This window comes from Erpetoichthys calabaricus, chromosome 2, assembly GCF_900747795.2.
Source record: "Erpetoichthys calabaricus chromosome 2, fErpCal1.3, whole genome shotgun sequence".
NCBI classification, from domain to species: Eukaryota; Metazoa; Chordata; class Cladistia; order Polypteriformes; family Polypteridae; genus Erpetoichthys; species Erpetoichthys calabaricus.
This window is the reverse complement of record NC_041395.2, coordinates 210590088-210604311: the sequence shown is the minus strand read 5'-3', so window position 1 is coordinate 210604311 and position 14224 is coordinate 210590088. Positions and strand designations below refer to the sequence as shown.

Genomic DNA, 14224 nt, shown 5'->3' with positions numbered 1-14224 from the left:
TTGCTGAAATGATGTCTAAACTTTTATTTTTGTGTGAAAATCATTCAACATAATTAATGAATTAGAAATTTTGTTAACTACTTTAGGTTCCTGAAAATCAATTTTGAACACATTGATTAAAAAAATTGAATTGATGTGAATGGATTGATAAAAATCACTATTGATTTAATCTAACAGCTCTACTGGCAACTACAAGCTCTTAGAATACAAGTAAGAGCAGCCTACATTTACCAAATGACCTCCTCCTCCTCCTCCTCCTCCTCATGAATTATTGGCAACTCTGAACCTTCTTGTATACAACCTCTGTGTTGGTACTGCACTCCTACCTGTTGTTCAGATGCCCCAAAGGTACTTATATGTACATGCCATCTCCACATTTCACCATCCGTGACAACTGGGAGCAGAGTGGATTTGACTTACTTATCTCCTTTGTTTTATTGATGTTGAGCTGCAAGTTATTTGGGTTGCACCATTCTGCAAAGTTCTTCACTGGTGTCCTGTATTCATTCTTCTACCTACCACTGATAACCCCCATCTATGCCCATGTCTTTGGAACATTTCTGCAGATAAAATGATTCAGTATTGTATGTAAAGTGTGATGTATACACCAAAAACACAAAGGGAGCTAGTATAGTTCCCTGTGGAACCACCTGTGGTACTTGTGACCACTTCCGATATGCAATTCTTAAGCCACAAACTGCAGCAACTGTGATCTACCAGTTTGCAGTAGATAGTCCACAGTGGTTGCATCAACCTGCATTGAGTGGAGTTTCTCTCTCAGCAGTTGGAGCTGTATGGTGTGTGATACACTAGTGAAGTTAAAAATTAGTACCTCACCCTCCTGCCCTGTTTCTTCAGATAGGACTAGTTTATATTCAGCAGGAAGATAATGGTATCTTACAACCCTATGTGAAACTGAGATGTAAACATCAGGGAGTCCAATACTGTTCTGGAACTTTTAGTAGGATCAGACTCGGATTGAAGATATGCCAAAAAACTAAACACAGTTGTCCAGTGCACTGTTTAGTACCTTAGGGTTAACATCATCAGTATTTGAAAGTATTTACCCAACCCATAACCCCCAACAGTGGAAGGTTTCACCTTTTATTACCATACAGCAATGAATCACTTTGGATTTAGTTCAGCTTTTTTGACATGGCTTTCTGTTGACCAATGTCAAAAAAGCCAAATTAAATCTTCTTGTATTCCAACGCTGTATAATATGCAAAAACTTCCTTTGGGGGTGATATAGGCACTGTAGCTGCTGGCTTCACTTGTCTCCGCAAAATGTTCGTGATTCCACAATCTGAATGACAATAACCAAAAATGAGATTCAATAAGGAGTAGTGAAACAGATATCATTACAGAGCAGAAATTGTAGTCTATTATTTGCCATGAAGTACCTTGATGAAAACCAAGCCTTTAGGGAGAATGTCCCCTATAGACTATTAAGAAAATTCTAACGTTTTGGAGAGCACAAGTCCAGTTACATCTCACTTAAAGCAATAGAAGCATTCTACAGTAAGAGCATCATGCCAGCAGTCAGCAATGTTGGAGACACTGGTGATATGGGGAAGTGTTTCTGTCACAGGACCTGGGTAATGTACCATTACTGAAGAAGCAATGTAATGTGCACTATCTGAAAATCCTTAAGGAGAATTTCTGATCATCTATAGAAGGGTTCTCAAACTCCGGTCCTGCAGGTCCACAGTGGCTGCAGGTTTTCATTCTAACCCTTTTCTTAATTAGTTTTTGCTACTAATTAACTTCTTTTGAATTAATTTTAATTGACTTGCTTTTTAAGATTTGTTTCCCTGAATTTCTTCATCATTCTTCAGCAGTCCGGTACCGCTAAGATTCACATCGTCAATAAGACAGTGATTTATTTATTTTTTTGGTGGGGATTCCAGGAATGCACCCAGCCTTGGCCCGACCCGCTCACACTTACAGGCAGAGACATGAAACCAATGAATGAATAAATAATATGTTAGATGGAAAACCCAATACAAAACAACAACAATCAGATGAACTTCCCATTTTCCCTACAGCGATACAATTTTAACACAACAATTAACTATAACAAACACTGACAACAATGTCCTTATGCAATCTAATGCGGCAAAAGTGGATGAAATGGTTTTGTGTGAAGATCACAATTCCGGGAACAGTTTCCATAATAAATAAATAAATGAATGAAACAGTCCTACTGGTAGTCATCAGCGGCGAGGGGTGAGATTTGCAGGAGCGCTCTTTTTGAACACACACAACGACTAATCCACCACTATATATCCTAGAAGCAGGCACAAGACAGTCAATTCATCCTAATCAGAAACAATCCAGGGCACAGTTGACTTTTCAATAGACACGTCAGACAGGTTACACAAAAACACATCTCCTGTTGCTCTGCTGGGCCCCCATTTTGACTTTCCTGCTGTTCTTTTCTTTGCTCCTGCTTCTGTCATCCAATGATGGTGATCCCCTTTGGGCTGCTGGGAAATAGAGTTCTTACCGTGGTAGCACTGCTACAGTTCCTCTGAATTGCTTCATTTCTTTCATTAAATGGCACCCAAACAGAAATGAAATGTGAAGTGAGTGAGCCAACAGAAGACCAACTAAATCAGGGCCTCAAACTCTAACTAGTTTAACTCCAACCAGCTGCTTAATTGGCCGCCGATTCTTGTTGTTAATTAAACCCACATCTACCAGTGTTTATGAATTAAAGCAGTTTTGCAAGTAAAAGTAGGCTAAAATTCCTCCTTGGTGATGTGCAAGACTGATATTAATGTATAGAATGTACTATTTTGGAGTCACTGCAGCTGAAAGTGGTACAACCAGTTAGTAGGCATTAAGGTTTTCACAAAGTGTAGGTTGATGTTGGTTAACTTTGTGTATACTATAAATTATAAGTAGAAACAAAATGTCATTTTTTCACTCAGATGTTCTTTATCTAATACTAGTCATTTAGCCTGTTACAATAACGGGCGCTCGAACAGTAGTGCATAAACATGAGTAGGAACAGTCTATATTAAATGGCAAGGGACTTTGACCTCATTCTTTTTGTTGGTCGTATTTTTCTTTCTTTCAGCCTTTCTTTTGATGATGTTTACTTGCTGAGCTGACCGTTCTTTGTGGGCTGCCGACGTGTATTGTGTGTCTTTAATTTTCTGTGACAGTAATACTGTCTTGTACGTCCGCTGACTTGTACGTCCGTAATATACCTTTAATTTTCTCTGGGGGATAATGCAGGCGTGCACGTCGGTAATATGCCTTTAATCTCCTCTGACAGTAATACTGGCTTGTATGTGGCTGTAATAGGCGTCACTGTATTGTGTACCTTTAATTTGCTCTCGCAGTAATACTGGTTTGTATTTCCGTAAAACGCCTCTAACTTTCTCTGATAGTAATATCGCGCATCGCACCATGCCCCGCACATGCGCACTTCACCAGAAGACACACACACACAGACACCTGGACGCACAAAGGGATTTTATTAAAGAGGATATTTGGATTGAAGACCAAGCTTTATTCGGTGTAAAATATTTGTAACAATAGTGAAAATCAGAGGGGCAAATAATTCTATTGTATGTTAAGGCATGTGATTATTTGCTTATCCATACAATGAATGTATTTAATATAGGCAAATTATTTATGTTTAGAAAATGCATAGCTCTTGGTTGAAGTTGCTTTTTAATTTTCTTTTTTTCATTGACTTTAATCATTTAGGATGCAGCCTGAAACTATAATGGAAAATTTGAACAAGCTCTTTACCTCACTAAAAACATTTTTAGGTATTTTAGGTACATATAGAAACAAGGACTCTTTTCTTTCTTTTTCCATGTGCCAGTAATACACAGTAAACAAAACCTGTTACATTAATTTACATTGACAAGCTCAGTTAAGTTTGATTTGTATGTATTACAGTGTACTACAGGTGTTTAGCTTTATTGTGTGTTTGGTATGAATTTAACAGGAAACATATGTCCATAAGGAACATGTCAGTCTTATGTAGCAATACGTGTAGAAAATGAAACATGAAAGATGCTGTTATTTTAAAGCATTAAACTTGCACAGTATGAGTACCCAGAAATAAATGGTGACAATTTGTACTTTAGCCTCATATTTTTTCTTATCTCAAATGCAAATTGCTTAATTATAGTGCAGTGGTTGGAGTGTGTAGTCTTACAGTCATAAGCTTTTATTATTATAAAGCATTCTTTCTTCAATCCTGTTAAAGTTCAGTTACAATATTGCTCCTGCAGATAACAGCAGTGCTATCTACATGGGATAAAAGATTTTTCTTTAGCTTGTGTGTCAGCTTTTACGGGAGGGCTACAAGAGCAAGGGTGTTACTTTTAAATCAAGTTTGGACCCCTGCAGTCAACAAAGGCAAAGATGATATCTCTCTGTTATAAAAAAAAATCCTGGGAGAGAATGACTAGGAAGACAAGACATGATCTTCACGTGAAGATCATGGAAGACACTTTAAAGACCCGCAAGACAAAAGAGATTGGCCATGGAGTGTCTTGCGGGGACCTTAAACATGAGACTTTGTGCTAAGAGATTGACCCAGGACCGTCTCGCAAGGACATAGAACATGAGATATTTGCAAGACACTCCCTACTTACAACCAATATCAAATAAGACCACGGGCAGCAAAACACTCAGACGTGTCAAGGCTTTGAGCACACACAGATCCAGGGATCTCAGCGCATATAAAGTGTATAAGGACAATATGTTATAGATGAAACGACGATGACTAAGCGAAGAAGAAAGAGCAGCGCGGAGAAAAGAGACTCAAAAGCGTTGGAGAGAAAAAAATGCAAAAAAGTAAAAGAATAATCTAGGTGCAAATTCAGAAAATAAGGAAAGTAATAATCAGTCCGGAACAAGTGGAATTGGGGAAAAAAAAAGCACATCCAATCGGGCTCAGAATTAAAAGACAAAGTATTACTTCATAAAGACGTTCAAAAACGTTGTCGCTATACACATGCAGAGCAGAGATTATGAAAGCAGTGGAATTCGAAAGGCTCAAAAAAAAATGATGGTGCGATACTCATGCAGAGGAAAGTAAAGAATATGAAAGCAGGAAAATTCAAAAGTATTGCAGCGTCCCTTCCAGGTTGAAGCCTTTTTTTTTTTTTTTTGAGTGACTGTTAGGTTCGATTGAGGGAGGGCGGAGTAGAGCATGGAAGACTGACAGTGGTGTATTGATTAATGTGGTAAGGGGGGGGTCCCAGGACGGGAGGAGGAGGTTGGAGAGGGTGGTAGAAGGTTGTTTGGGGTTATGAAGTCGGCATTCTTTTTCTTGATTGTTCAAGTACAATTTTTGTGAGACCTTACTACGTCTGTTTTTTTTGTTTGTTTTTTTTTTACTTCTTCTCTTTTTGTGCCGGACGAGGAGGTCACTACAGTATCAAAAAAAGATAGTAAAGATCGCATTAGCACAAACAAAAGGAAATTACTACTCGAAAAAAGGGAAAATAATCATCACGGACCAGGTGTAATTGAAAAAATAGCAGGACAAAGCGAGGTCAGAAATAAAAGACAAAGAGTAGAAAACAAAGTAAAACATCATAAAGAGGTTAAAGAACAAGGGGGCCAAACACATGCAGAGCAGGTTAGAGATAATGAAAACAGTGGAATTCAAAAGACATGCAGAACAAGATACAGAATATGAAAGCAGAAAAAGACAAAAGTGTCAGAACAAAGAAGGTAAACATCGCATTAGCGCAAACAAAGAGAAATTATTACTCAGAGAAATAACGAAAAGGCAAATAGAGATCGAATATATGGACATAGGTGATATGTCTGAAGTATGTAAATATTGTAAGGCTTTGAAGTTTAAGTCAGAGAATTTCAAAACGTGTTTTACCTCACATGCATTTATTGGTTACTTTGCAAAAAAAGTTATTAACTGCTGATGATGTGGATCATTTTGTCTGTGCTGAAATTCCAAACAGAGAAATTTCTCCTGAATTATGGTACAAAGTCATTAAGCACATGTCTCATGGACCTCATTTAAAAGATTCAGCATGTTGGGACTCGAAAGATTCCAAATATTGTTTTTAAAGAAGTTCTGAAATAAAAGTGAAACTAATGAAATAGCAACAATTCAAAGAAAAAAAAAATCTTAAAAGTGTGTATCTGGAAAACGAAACACAGGGTTGGCGAGCGAAGCGAGCAGGGGGTGAAGCCCCCTAGTTTATTAAAATATTATCATCATGCCATTATTTATATCACTGAAAAAAATTTTCTATATGTTCATTTGCTAGAGGATTGATTGTAAGTTGTCCACAGCAATTGGGGTGCATCTTATATGAAATGACATTTGTAAAATTAATTGAATAGAGAAAATAAATAAGTAAACGAATGAGTACATATGTGTGTCTATGTCTTGCTTTACTGCATTGTGCTTTCATATCTCTGAACTCTATTTTTGTGAGCTTGGCTTCATTCTTCACCTATCCACTTTAAGTGCTTTGTTATTAATTTTGTTGCGGAAAGCCTCCCTCCTTATTGATGAGAGGCTGTTAACTGAGTTATTTACTGTACAATCTGATTTTCAAGGGGCTCTGAATTTTTCTGGTAATTTATTTGCGTTTTGCTCATGTATACAGTGTTCAAACTGTTCAAAACACAATTCAGATGCATACAGGTAAGAAACGCATCAAGCTCCATGGAAAACAACTATGTTGGTATATGATTTTTCCTTTCATGAAGTGTGACCAGTCAAGGAATGAGATGTCCTAATGAGCAAGGTCCAATCAGGAAAGAGCCATGTAATAAGCATCAGCCAACCAGAGTATGATGGGGTCAGTATTTTTCAGACGTCTTCACCCATTCACGCTAAAATGTAGCATTGGTATTTTTAAAATTCTCCAGCTCTGGAGAGTGTTTTTAAAAGTCTTCATTTTTGTGGGTTAAAAATACCAGGGTAGTGTGGACAAAAGGTGAAAACAGAAATAAATGTCTGAATTTTTAGGCAAAAATATACTAGTGTGAATGTGGCCTCAGTTTCTCACGATATTAATAAATGTTAATGTAGCAGTACAATTCAGATATTGCACTGCTGTCACTTTAGGGTGTGGTTTTGACAGGAACAGGATGAAATCGGATTTTATGCAGTGATCACAGATGATTTCATATTACACTGTAATATTTACATTTTGAATGTCAGTACCATTAGTACGTTTTAGATCTGTTTTATGATTGTGTGAGTGACTTAGATATGTTTACCAGAACCTTGGCAAGTTCAGTAGCTTTCAGAAGCTTTTGCTTAATATTTCTATATTGTCACGCTTGGGTTACAAAATTGCACAGAAAACCAGAGGAAGTTGAAGAGAGTGGAATTTTATTCAAACACTGCAAACAAACATTTATTTCTCCTTTCAAGAAGCAAGTTTGAAACCCTTTAGAAAGAGTTAACACCTCCACTTGTCATTTAAAAGTAACCTTGGACTTCTTCTTCTTCGGAGGAATACGTGCCAGGAGCAGGAGAGGTCTGAGAGAGAGAAGGAGAGATAATCAATTTAACAAACTGAGAGAAGCCCGTGCAGGCTTTTTGAGAAGGCGGAGCACCGCGTGAGAGGCATATTACGCGACAGAGCCGGCTAGAGGAACGGAGGAATGTGAAGGTAATCTGTGCATGTTTCTTAGAGGTTTTCCCAGGGGCGTCTGTAACTTCTGGGGGTGCGATCAGCTTCGCAGCTCACACCCCCTCCCTCAGCTTTATTCACGGTTTCGTGAATCAAGCGATTCTCCAGACCAGGTTCAAACAGACGTGACAGGACATCAGCATTAATGTGGGATTACAACTGTAAGGTTGTAATCCCAAGAACCACCTCATGAGACGGGAGTTTGTATCTTTTTGACGGTATAACCATTGAAGTGGAGCATGATCAGTTACTAATGTGAACTTTCGTCCCCATAAGTAATAGCGTAGTGCTTCTACAGCCCATTTAATCGCCATTCTTTCTCAATAGTTGAATAATTGCGTTCTCTGGGGAGTAATTTCCTATTCAAGTATGTGATAGGGTGTTCTTCCCCATCAAATACCTGGGATAGGACCGTGCCTACTCCGAATGCACTAGCGTCTGTTTGTAGTATAAAATCTTTAGAGTAATCGGGATTTCGTAGCACTGGATAAGAAGACAAAGCTTTTTTTAAATCTGAAAAGGAACATTCGCAAGGTTCTGTCCATATAATAGGGTGGTTTTTTCTTCCTTTAGTACTGAGAGAGGAGCAGCCCTATATGCGAAGTCAGGGATGAATCTTCTGTAGTAACCAGCTAGTCCAAGAAAAGTGCGCACCTGTTTTTGCATTTTAGGATGTGGGTAAGCGAGCACCTCCTGTATTTTCCTTAATTGTGGATGAAGTAAACCCCTGCCCATGGAGTAACCTAGATAATGAGTCTCAGACATACCTAGTTTACATTTCTTAGGGTTAGCAGTTAATCCAGCTTGTTTCAGGCTATCAAGTACAGCCTGGAGACGTTTTAAATGCGAATGCCAATCCTCTAGAGGCACCTGCCAATAACCCTTTGTGAGGTCTAGCGTGGAAATATAGGTCGCCTGACCCAGTTTTTCCAAGAGTTCATCTACCCGGGGCATTGGGTAAGCATCGAATTTAGACACCTTATTCAAGCGCCTAAAATTGATACAGAAGCGAACCGAACCGTCTGGCTTGGGGACTAACACAACCGGACTACACCAGTCACTTTTGCTTTCACGAATCACACCTAGCTCCAGCATCTTCTTGACTTCTTCGTGCACAATATTTCTTCGTACCTTCGGGATTCGAAATGGCCGCATCTGCACCCAAACACCGGGTTCAGTGGTGATTTTATGTTCTGCTAAACTAGTGACGCCTGGCAAGTCTGAAAAAACATCAGTGTTTTGTTCTATTAAGTTTAATAACTCTGTCTTTTGTGAATCAGTAAAATCGTTGCCAATGACAACATCAGTCTGAGAAACAGCAGCCAAGGAAGTGTAAACCTCTTGTCGGTCGTGCCATTTCTTTAAGAGATTAATATGTAAAATTTGGAATGGTTTTCGCCGGCCTGGTATTCTAACCTTGTAGTTTACTGGTCCCATACGCTCCTCGATAACTGCCGGGCCCTGCCATTTAGCTAGGAATTTGTGCGGGTCAGACAGTACCAGTACTAAAACACGATCGCCGGGTTTGAATTCACGAAGCTGACTGTGTCTATCGTAAACACATTTTTGTGTTTCCTGTTATCGCTGTTGATGCTCCACAGCAATAGAAGAAAGTCTAGAAATTCTATTTTGCAAGGAAACTACCTGCTCTGCGAAACTGTCCCCGAGAGATGTTGTTTCATGTCCTATCCATTCTTCTCGTACCACATCTAGGATGCCTCTTGGGCGCCTGCCAAATAACTCGAACGGACTCAAACCAGTGGATGCTTGCGGCGATTCCCGCACCGCGAACAAAACAAAAGGCAGGATGGTGTCCCAAGTTGTGGGATCATTATGTGCAACTCTTCTGATCATTTGTTTTAAGGTTTAGTTAAACCGTTCAGTCAAACCATTAGGCTGAGGATGGTAAACAGTGGTGCCCAATTTCTTAATAGCAAATCTTTTACATAATTGTTTCATTACACGAGAAGTAAAAGGTGTGCCTTGGTCAGTTAAAATTTCCCTAGGAATGCCAATACGAGTAACAATCACGCAGAGAGCTTTGGCTACTGTGGAGGAGTTGGCCTTTTTCAAAGCAGCTACTTCTGGATATCGCGTTGCATAATCAACTAACACCAGCATATATTGGAAACCATTTTTAGTCTTAGGCAAAGGGCCTACAATATCTAATCCCACCCTCTGAAAGGGGACATCCAAAATAGGCATAGGGCAAAGGGGAGCACGAGGAGGCTTATAAGCGGAGACGATCTGACAGTCAGGACATGAAGTACAGAATCATTCAATATCCTTTCCCATGTTCAGCCAATAAAATCGTTTTGATAACCGCTCTCTGGTCTTATCAGCCCCCAGATGCCCTCCCAAGATGTGAGAGTGGGCCAGTTGTAAAAGAATCTCCCTATGCCGCTCAGGCACTACTAGCTACTCAGTAAATTCCCCCATCAAATGGTCTGTAATCACTCTGAAAAGACAACCGTCTTTCTCTAGAAAATGTGGTGTTTTCAAGCTCCCGGTATCGCGCTCTTGGTAATAGTTGTCACTAGCAGTGTGAGCCTGCCTAAATGCATATTCTAATGAGCCATCAGCACGCTGCAAGCGCACAAAATCCGGCTGCTGGCTAGTGCTCGGTTTGGGTTCAGAGACATTCACAGTCTGAGAGGATGTGGAAGGGCCTTGCCATTCTGAGATATTGTGGGCGGTGTCACCCTCCGACTCATTGGATAGATTGGGTTCAATATCTAAATTGGGTTCTAGATTTTTCCCAACTGCCACCAGTTCTCCGTCTTCTTCGCCCGGACTAAGTTCAACAGGGGAATTGTTTACTAGTGAGCGATGTTCAGTCATTAGTCTAGGAAAAAGGGCATTCCTTCTGCCTATCAGTAAAGGCCAAGCGATGAGTCAGAAACAGCAGACCAAACTTTAAAGTGACGACCCTTATAAGTTAAAGGAAGAAGCAATGTCTCATAGTCTTTAACATCTCCATGTACACAACGTATTTTTACAGTCTCAGTATTACTATGGTAACTGTCGTCAAGACAGTCGCATCTCACAACACAAAAGTCACTGCCTGAGTCCAATAACGCTGTCACCTCGCGGCCCCCGAACTTCACAGAGAAAAATAAGCCATCTTTCTTTTTCGACGGATCCGGAATATTCGAGCAACAAACCTCCGCTGCGCCAACTTCCATTGATTGAGCAGGAGACAGGCAACAATCTCTCACCAAGTGACCCGGTTGGTCGCACCGAAAACATCTTCGCTCAGCGCCACTGCCAAAATATCCACGGCCACAGCCTCTTTCTCCAGAAGCAGGCATCTCATTCATAACTGCACCAACTGCGTTCCCGGGAGGCCTTCCCGACGAAATCCAAGGATCAGTTGCTGAAGGTTGCCGACGTTCTGGACCACGGTCAAGTTGACGAGGATGTCCCGGGCGATCCCTCGGAGGTTGTTACACAGCATACGGAGAACCGTATCCACTGCCTGTTTTCCAAGCGGTCTGTGAGCCTTCCAACCGTTGAGATATAACCGCCAGTGATTCAAGATTGTGACGAAGAAACTCATCTCGGAGAGGTACTGGTATTCCGAACAGCACTATGTTCATAACAACCTTTTCCACGATACGCTCCATCTTATCTCCCTCAAACCAGCAATGCACTTTATGAATCAAATCTTGTATTTGTGCACGGATGGAACCGTCCATATTCAGTCTCCAGTCGTAAAGTGCAAAACCTTTAGACAAAAATGTCGTAGCTTTACGCAGAACAATTTGGTCCTTCAAAAAACCATAATTGCCAAGCTTATCAGCAGGTACATTTCGTAATGAAAGAAGGGCGTCACCAGATAAAAACGGGGTGACGATAACAGCCCAATGACGTTTGTCCCATCCCAACAAAGTCGCCACTTGCTCAAAAGCCAAAAGAAACATCTCTGGGTCATCAGATGGACCCATCTTATTCAGCACATTTTTGGCATTGTCCAGAAGTGGAGGCAGAGGAACAACTCGTCTATCATCTTGCGGAGTAGGCGGTGGTGGAGGCGGAACATACTGTTGAGGGACTGGAGTAGCCCTTGGAGGCGGCGGAACATACTGTTGAGGGACTGGAGTAGCTCTTGGAGGCGGCGGAACATACTGTTGCGGGACTGGAGTATCTCTTCGTCAGACACTTGGGGGTCCGACACTTGGAGGACGCTTGGGAGGTAAATCATCTTCTGGATTGTAAGGGAGCGGAACATTTTGGGCGAGTTGAAAAATGTATTCGGCTTCCAACTGTGCAGCATCCATCTGTGCAACCACTCCTGGTACCACTTGTCACGCTTGGGTTACAAAATTGCACAGAAAACCAGAGGAAGTTGAAGAGAGTGGAATTTTATTCAAACACTGCAAACAAACATTTATCTCTCTAAAGGGTTTCAAACTTGTTCCTTGAAAGGAAAGAGTTAACACCTCCGCTTGTCATTTAAAAGTAACCTTGGACTTCTTCGGAGGAGGAGGAATACGTGCCAGGAGCAGGAGAGGTCTGAGAGAGAGAGAAGGAGAGATAATCAATTTAACAAACTGAGAGAAGCCCGTGCAGGCTTTTTAAGAAGGCGGAGCACCGCGCAAGAGGCATATTACGCGACAGAGCTGGCTAGAAGGGAAAGGAGGAATGCGAAGGTAATCTGTCCATGTTTCTTAGAGGTTTTCCCAGGGGCGTTTGTAACTTCTGGGGGTGCGATCAGCTTCGCTGCTCATTATATGAATATTAACATCTCCCATCTTTATCTAACTAAGCTATTAATTATAATTAAAAGTGACTTAATCCAGTTATAGTTAGTATGACAGTGTGAGAGAGTGAAAGGAACGATCAAGGGGTAATATAGTTATTGTGCATAAAGTGTTTTGTGTGTGTATGTCTTCTTTCGGTTGTTCCTGTTAGTGGTTACCTCAGTGGATCATTTTTTTTCCATATCTTCCTGTCCTCTGCATCTTTCTCTGTTACATCCGTCACCTGCATGTCCTCCGTCACCACATCTGTAAACCTTCTCTTAGGCCTTCCTCTTTTCCTCTTGCCTGGCAGCTCTACCCTTAGCATCGTTTTTTCCAATATACCCAACATCTCTCCTTTGCACATGTCCAAACCAACGCAATCTCACCTCTCTGACTTTGTCTCCAAACCATCCAACCGGACCTGACCCTCAAATGTACTTGTTCCTAATCCTGTCTGTCCTAGTCACACCCAATGCAAATCTTAGCATCTTTAACTCTGCCACCTCCAGCTCTGTCTACTTTTTTTTTGGTCAGTGGCACCGTCACCAACCCATAGCATATCTGGTCTCACTACAGTCCTTTAGATGTTCTCTTTCACTCTTGCTAATACCCGTCTGTCACAAATTACTCCTGACACTTTTCTCTACCCATTCCACCCTGCCTGCACTCTTTTTCACCTCTCTTACACAATCCTTGTTACTTTGTACTGTTGATCCCAAGTATTTAAACTCATCCACCTTTGCCAACTCTACTCCCTCCATCCTTACCATTTCACTGACCTCCCTCTCAATCACACACATGTATTCAATGTCAACCGCAAACATCATAGTCCACGGGGACTCCTGTCTAATCTCGTCTATCAGCCTGTCCAACACCATTGCAAATAAGAAAGGGCTCAGAGCTAATCCCTGATTTAATCCCACCTCCACGCCAATTGTATCTATCACTCCTACCACAGACCTCACCACTGTCACACTTCCCTCATACATATCCTGTACAACTCTTACATACTTCTCTGCCATTCCCAACCTCCTCATACAATACCACAACTCCTCTTGAGGCACTCTGTCATATGCTTTCTCCGAAGTCCACAAAGATGCAATGCATCTTCTTCTGGCCTTCTCTATACTTCTCCATCAACACCTTCAGAGCAAACATAGCAACTGTGGTGCTCTTTCCTGGCATGAAACCATACGGCTGCTCACTAATCATCACCTCACTTCTTAACTTAGCTTCCACTTCTCTTTCCAATAACTTCATGCTGTGGCTTATTAATTTTACTCCCCTGTAGTTACTACAGCTCTGCACATCCCATTTATTCTTAAAATCGTTACCAGTACACTTCTCCACTCCTCAGACATTCTCTCACTTTTCAAGATTCCATTAAACAATCTGGATAAAAACTCCACTGCCGTCTCTTCCTAAACACTTCCATGCTTCCACAGGTGTGTGTGTGTGTGTGTGTGTATGTACAGTATATCAAGGTTATTAAAGTTAACAAAAACTGAAATCAAAGCTGAAACTATTATTTAAAAAAAGAATTTGTTAACTGAAATGAAAAAATTAACAAAACCAAAATGAAAAACTAAACAAAACTATTGATAGTTCAAAAATACTTCCTAGCTGGAAAGACTAACATTATAAATAGACATTACTGTATAAAGTAATTTTCTAAAAATATTTTTAGTTTTCATTTTTGAATGAGCAGACCCCCGTGACCCTGTAGTTAGGATATAGCGGGTTGGATAATGGATGGATGGATGGATGGATTTTTGAATGACTATTCTTGCCATTAGTCTTTAACCCTTGTAACTTTTAAATCTA

At 40.6% G+C, this 14224-nt stretch overlaps 1 protein-coding gene across 1 annotated transcript in view; it reads left to right on the top strand.

The window, feature by feature from the left end:
• LOC114646765 (ceramide synthase 2-like) overlaps window positions 1-14224 on the top strand; it is a 138730-nt gene that overhangs the window by 93554 nt on the left and 30952 nt on the right. The gene's annotated exons all lie outside the window — the stretch shown is intronic.